This window comes from Scyliorhinus torazame, chromosome 6 (assembly GCF_047496885.1).
Source record: "Scyliorhinus torazame isolate Kashiwa2021f chromosome 6, sScyTor2.1, whole genome shotgun sequence".
NCBI classification, from domain to species: domain Eukaryota; kingdom Metazoa; phylum Chordata; class Chondrichthyes; order Carcharhiniformes; family Scyliorhinidae; genus Scyliorhinus; species Scyliorhinus torazame.
In genome coordinates this window covers 305,147,124-305,153,797 of record NC_092712.1, presented here as the reverse complement: position 1 = coordinate 305,153,797, position 6,674 = coordinate 305,147,124, and positions in this window count along the sequence as shown.

Sequence of the window (6,674 nt, the reverse complement as noted above, 5' to 3'; positions counted from 1 at the left end):
ACCTGCAAGTTTACCTTTAGATAATCCTGGACTAGGACTCCCAAGTCCCTTTGCACTTCAGCATTATGAATTTTGTCACCGTTTAGAAAATAGTCCATGCCTCTATTCTTTTTTCCAAAGTGCAAGACCTCGCACTTGCCCACGTTGAATTTCATCAGCCATTTCTTGGACCACTCTCCTAAACTGTCTAAATCTTTCTGCAGCCTCCCCACCTCCTCCATACTACCTGCCCCTCCACCTATCTTTGTATCATCGGCAAACCTAGCCAGAATGCCCCCAGTCCCGTCATCTAGATCGTTAATATATAAAGAGAACAGCTGTGGCCCCAACACTGAACCCTGCGGGACACCACTCGTCACCGGTTGCCATTCCGAAAAATAACCTTTTATCCCAACTCTCTGCCTTCTGCCTGACAGCCAATCGTCAATCCATGTTAGTACCTTGCCTCGAATACCATGGGCCCTTATTTTACTCAGCAGTCTCCCGTGAGGCACCTTATCAAAGGCCTTTTGGAAGTCAAGATAGATAACATCCATTGGCTCTCCTTGGCCTAACCTATTTGTTATCTCTTCAAAGAACTCTAACAGGTTTGTCAGGCACGACCTCCCCTTACTAAATCCATGCTGACTTGTCCTAATCCGACCCTGCACTTCCAAGAATTTAGAAATCTCATCCTTAACAATGGATTCTAGAATCTTGCCAACAACCAAGGTTAGGCTAATTGGCCTATAATTTTCCATCTTTTTCCTTGTTCCCTTCTTGAACAGGGGGGTTACAACAGCGATTTTCCAATCCTCTGGGACTTTCCCTGACTCCAGTGACTTTTGAAAGATCATAACTAACGCCTCCACTATTTCTTCAGCTATCTCCTTTAGAACTCTAGGATGTAGCCCATCTGGGCCCAGAGATTTATCAATTTTTAGACCTCTCAGTTTCTCTAGCACTTTCTCCTTTGTGATGGCTACCATATTCAACTCTGCCCCCTGACTCTCCGTAATTGTTGGGATATTACTCATGTCTTCTACTGTGAAGACTGACGCAAAGTACTTATTTAGTTCCTCAGCTATTTCCTTGTCTCCCATCACAAAATTACCAGCGTCATTTTGGAGCGGCCCAATGTCAACTTTTGCCTCCCGTTTGTTTTTAATGTATTTAAAGAAACTTTTACTATCATTCCTAATGTTACTGGCTAGCCTACCTTCATATTTGATCCTCTCTTTCCTTATTTCTCTCTTTGTTATCCTCTGTTTGTTTTTGTAACCTTCCCAATCTTCTGACTTCCCACTACTCTTTGCCACATTATAGACTCCCACATGTCCGATGTTGATTTACCCTCCAACAGCCGCACCGAATCCAAATTCTGCAATTCCTATCTAATGTTATCGTAATTTGCCTTTCCCTTAATGCGAGGGTTACCCTCATCCCTGTCCAAAAGTACCCTAAAACTTAAGAGAATTCTGGTCACTACTCCCAAAATGTTCCACTACTGAAACCTCAGCTATCTGTCCAGGCACATTCCCCAATACCAGATCCAGTACTGTCCCTTCCCTAGTTGGACTATCTCCGTATTGCATCAAGAAACCCTGCTGGATACACCTTACAAACGGCCCCATCCAAGCCACTAGCACTAAGTGAGTCTCAGTGAATATAGAGGAAATTAAAATTCCCTACCACAGCAACCTTATTCCTTTTGCACCATCCAAAATCTCTCTACCTTTCTGCTCCTCTATCTCTTGCTGGCAGTTGGAGACCTGTAATAAACCCCCAACATTGTGATTGCTCCCTTCCTGATCCTGATCCTGAGTTCTACCCAGATTGCCTCATTGTATGAGCCCTCCGAGGTGTCCTCCCGCAGTGCAGCTATAATATTCTCCTTAATCAGTAATGCTACTCCCCCAACCCTTTTACATCCCCCTCTATCTCTCATGAAGCATCTATATCCTCCAATGTTCAGCTGCCAATCCTGCCCTCCCTTTAACCATGTTTCTGTGATAGCCACAACATCATAATAAGTACTAATAAGTGCTCTAAGTTCATCTGCCTTACCCGCTATACTTCTGGCGTTGAAACAAATACACTTCAAACCATTGCGTCTGAGCAGACAGGGTGATGTTGTTCTCTTATTTTTGTTCTCTATTTCCCATTCAGTTATTACACCTTCTAAACTGTCACTCTGATCCCACCCCACTGCCATAACTAATTTAAATCTTCCTGAGTGACTCTAGCAAACTTAACAGCCAGGATATTGGTGCCCCTCCAGTCTAGATGCAACCCATCCTTCTTGTGCAGGTCACACTTGCCCCGGAAGAGATCCCAGTGGTCCAAAAATCTGAAACACTCCCTCCGACACCACTAGTTTAGCCACATATTTAGCTGCACTATCCTCCTATTTCTAGCCTCACTGGCACATGGCACAGGGAGTAATCCTGAAATTACAACCCGAGAGATCCTGCTTTTTAACTTATTGCCTAACTCCCTGAACTCCTTCTGCAGGACCTCATCACTCTTCCTGCCTATGTCATTAGTACCTATGTGTACGACAACCTCTGGCTGTTCACCCTCCCCCTTCAGGATGTCTTGTGTTCGTTCAGAGACATCCTTGACCCTGGCACCAGTGAGGCAACATACCATTCTGGAGTCTCTTTCACATCCACAGAAGCGCCTCTCTGTACCCCTTACTATAGAGTCCCCTATTACTATCGCTCTGCTGCACCTTACCCTCCCCTGCTGAGCAACAGAGCCAGTTGTTATGCCACTGTTCTGGCGGTTGTTGTTTTCCCCTGATAGGCTATCCCACCCAACAGTATCCAAAATGGTATGCTTGTTAGAGAGGGAGACAGCCACAGGGGATTCCTACACTGACTGCCTGCCCTTTCTAGCGGTCACCCATCTGTCTGCCTGCACCTTGGGTGTGACCACATCTCTGTAATTCCTATCTATGACGCTTTCCGCCACCTGCATGCTCCTAAGTGCATCCAACTGCTGCTCCAACCGAACCACGTGGTCTGTGAGGAGCTGCCATTGGTTACACTTGCTGCAGACGTAGTCGACCGGTACGCTGGAAGCATCATGGATTTCCACAGCTCACAGTTAGAGCACTGCACCCCGCTGAATGACATTTAAGCACCAGTTAATTAATTCAAAATAAGTACTTAAATCGTTATTTGATTAAGCTACGATTAACTATATGGTACCTGGCATTAGATTTTTACTGTAAAATTAAATACTAAATACTAATCTCCGCCCTCAGGTTTAGTTACCTAATAAAGTAATTCGTTTTTTCAATGTTTTTATTTCAAATTTAACACAGATTCCCTACCAATCAGGTCACAGCTTCAATGTGACATCATTTCCCCGTTTCCCCCCCCCCCCCCGCACAATTTGAAAGCACAGAGAGACAGATACAGAGTACCACTCAACTTCCCAGACTGCAGTCCCGATTTCTCCCGCTCAGCTCCGCTCCCGATGTGAAGGACTTACCTGCTACTCTGGGAGCATCCCAGAAGAATTCTCCAGTGCACCTTTGGGGTGCTCCCAAATCCAATGCTACAGAGCCTGGAATTTACGGGCCAAGATGTTTCTTGAGCAGAGGCCAATGTAAGTCAGCAAGAACAGGCATGTCATGGGAACGGGATTTACTGTGAATTACAGGAGGTTAGGTTTTGGATGGGCTCAGGTTTATAGAGGGTTAACTATCCCAATATAATTCCTGAGTTAGGTCACTGTCCGTGCGGAGTCTGCACGTTCTCCCCGTGTCTGCGTGGGTTTCCTCCGGGTGCTCCGGTTTCCTCCCACAAGTCCCGAAAGACGTGCTGTTAGGTCATTTGGACATTCTGACTCCTCCCTCTTTGTACCCGAACAGGCGCCAGAATGTGGCGACTTGGGAAATTTTCACAGTAACTTCATTGCAGTGTTAATGTAAGCCTACTTGTGACAATAAAGATTATTATTATAAGAGTGTCATTCAGGAGTCTGGTAACAGCGGGGAAGAAGCTGTTTTTGTATCTGTTAGTACGTCTTCTCAAACGTTTGTATCTTCTACCTGATGGAAGAGATTGAAAGAGAAGATAACCCGGGTGGGAGGGGTCTTTGATTATGCTGCCCACTTTCTCAAGACAGCGGGAGGTGTAGACAGAGGCAATGGATGGGAGGCGGGTTCGCGTGATGGTCTGGGCTGTGTTCACGACTCTGTAGTTTCTTACGGTCTTGGGCCAAGCAGTTGCCACACCAGACTGCGATGCAGCCAGATAGGATGCTTTCTGTGGTGCATCTGTAAAAGTTGGTAAGAGTTAATGTGGACATTGTCGTGTTGGGTGCTCTGCTACACAGACGAACCAACACGATTGCGGATGGTACAACTCAGTTTTATTACTAACAATAACAACATCTGTAAACTGGTTACTGCGGTTCGTTCAAGTCATCCCGGCCATTGTAGAATTGTGGGCACTGTCCTTTGAGCCACCCTCCCGTCATGTGGCACATCACACGTTGTAGAAGGGGGTCAGCCGCAGTCTCCCGGCGAATACGGGCCAGACTTGAATCATCAGCTGGCAGATTTGCCGATGTGAAGGCCACCTGAGCTTCAACCTGACAGACGAACCCCTCCGAGTCGGGCGGTGTGCTCACTGCTCTGGATAGGGCATCCGCAATGATGAGGTCCTTTCCCGGGGTATAGACCAGTTGGCAGTCGTACCTCCGGAGCTTGAGCAGGATGCGCTGGAGGCGAGGGGTCATCTCGTTCAGGTCCTTGTGTATGATGCTGACCAGGGGGCGATGGTCAGTTTCCACAGTGAACTGGGGGAGACCATACACGTAGTCGTGGAACTTGTCTATGCCGGTTAACAAACCCAGGCACTCCTTCTCGATCTGCGCATAGCGCTGTTCTGTGGGGGTCATGGCCCGCGAGGCATAGGCGACCGGGGCCCATGATGCAGTGTCATCCCGTTGCAGGAGTATCGCCCCAATGCCGGACTGGCTGGCATCAGTTGAGATCTTCGTATCACGAGAGGTGTCGAAGAACGCCAATACCGGGGCTGTGGTGAGCTTAATTTTGAGCTCCTCCCATTCCTTCTGGTGTGCGGGCAGCCACTGGACCTCCGTGGTCTTCTTTACTAGGTGGCGAAGAGTCGTTGTGTGGGAGGCAAGGTTGGGAATAAACTTCCCCAGGAAGTTGACCATGCCTAGGAAGCGTAGCACTGCTTTCTTGTCTGCCGGCTGCGGCATGGCTGTAATGGCGCTCACTTTATCTGCATCTGGACGCACTCCTGACCGGGATATGTGGTCCCCCAGAAACTTAAGCGCAGTTTGGCCGAAAGAACACTTGGCTCGGTTGAGGCGCAGGCCGTGTTCCCATATCCGGGTAAAGACACGCTGGAGACTGTGGTGTTGGGTGTTCTGACACACAGATGAGCCAACACGGTTGTATATGGTACAACGCTATTTTATTCAAACTTACTATGTACAGTTTTGTCTTTGCACTCTGCACGTGGGGGTTCCCTGCTTGTGATGTTTTAACAGCTCTTCCTTGTTTCTTTGTCCCCAGACCTACTGACCACCAGGTGTCGTGCTCGTGCTTTTTATGTGGTTGGTGTTCTTGTCTGTGATTGGTTGTGGTGTTGTGTGCTCTGATTTGCCTGTTGGTGTGTCCATCATGATGTGTGTGTTTGAATATCATGACATCCCCCCTTTTTACAAAGATATGTGCCTACGTGGTAATAAATATGATCGTGTCGTGAGTGCATCTAAGAGTGAGTGTGTGTCGTGTGCAGCATGTGCATATGACGGAACTATGTACATGGGGCGATGTCGGGTGCGTCACATGAACCAAGTTGTACCATAACATAACATAAATGCGAACGAGAGAAGAAGAAAAAAAACTTGAACAGTTGTCCAGTCAGACGACATCTGGAACGATAAACAACAACAGGTCATCATGTAAAATTGTGCAACTTGTTAAACATATGAACGGTATTATAAGTCCAGCCTAATGGGCTTGCGACGAGTTCGGGTTGATCGCCTCAAGGGTGGATCAAGAACCACCGGCTGCTGTGCAGGCATGGCCATGGGTGGCGATGGAAAGGGCGTGATGTGCGGCAGCTCCACAAAGTCATCCTCGGAAGCCTGTTGAGGATCTGGCGTGTGCGTACTGTGTGGCTGTGAGCGTGGAAGTGGGCGAAGGGCGCGCCGATTGCGGCGACGCACTGAACCATCCGGCATGCGAACCAGGAACGAGCGGGGAGCCACTTGTCGGAGGACTTCGGCCGGTGCTGACCAGCCACCATACGGTTGATGGACGCGTACTTTGTCTCCGGAGGACAGGGGGGGCAGGTCCGTCGCTCGTGTGTCGTACCGACTTTTCTGGCGATCACGCTGCATTTGCATGTTCCGAAGAACCGCCTCACGGTCTGTTGTTGGTGCCAGGATGGAAGGTACCGTCGTCCTGAGGGAGCGACCCATTAGTAGCTGCGCTGGCGAGAGACCCGTGGATAGCGGGGCCGATCGATAGGCCAGCAAGGCAAGGTTAAAGTCCGATCCGGCAGCAGCCGCCTTGCACAGGAGCCGCTTGGCGATGTGGACACCCTTTTCAGCCTTCCCGTTCGATTGTGGATGTAGAGGGCTGGATGTCACATGAGTGAAACCATATGCTGTGGCAAAGGACGACCATTCACGGCTGG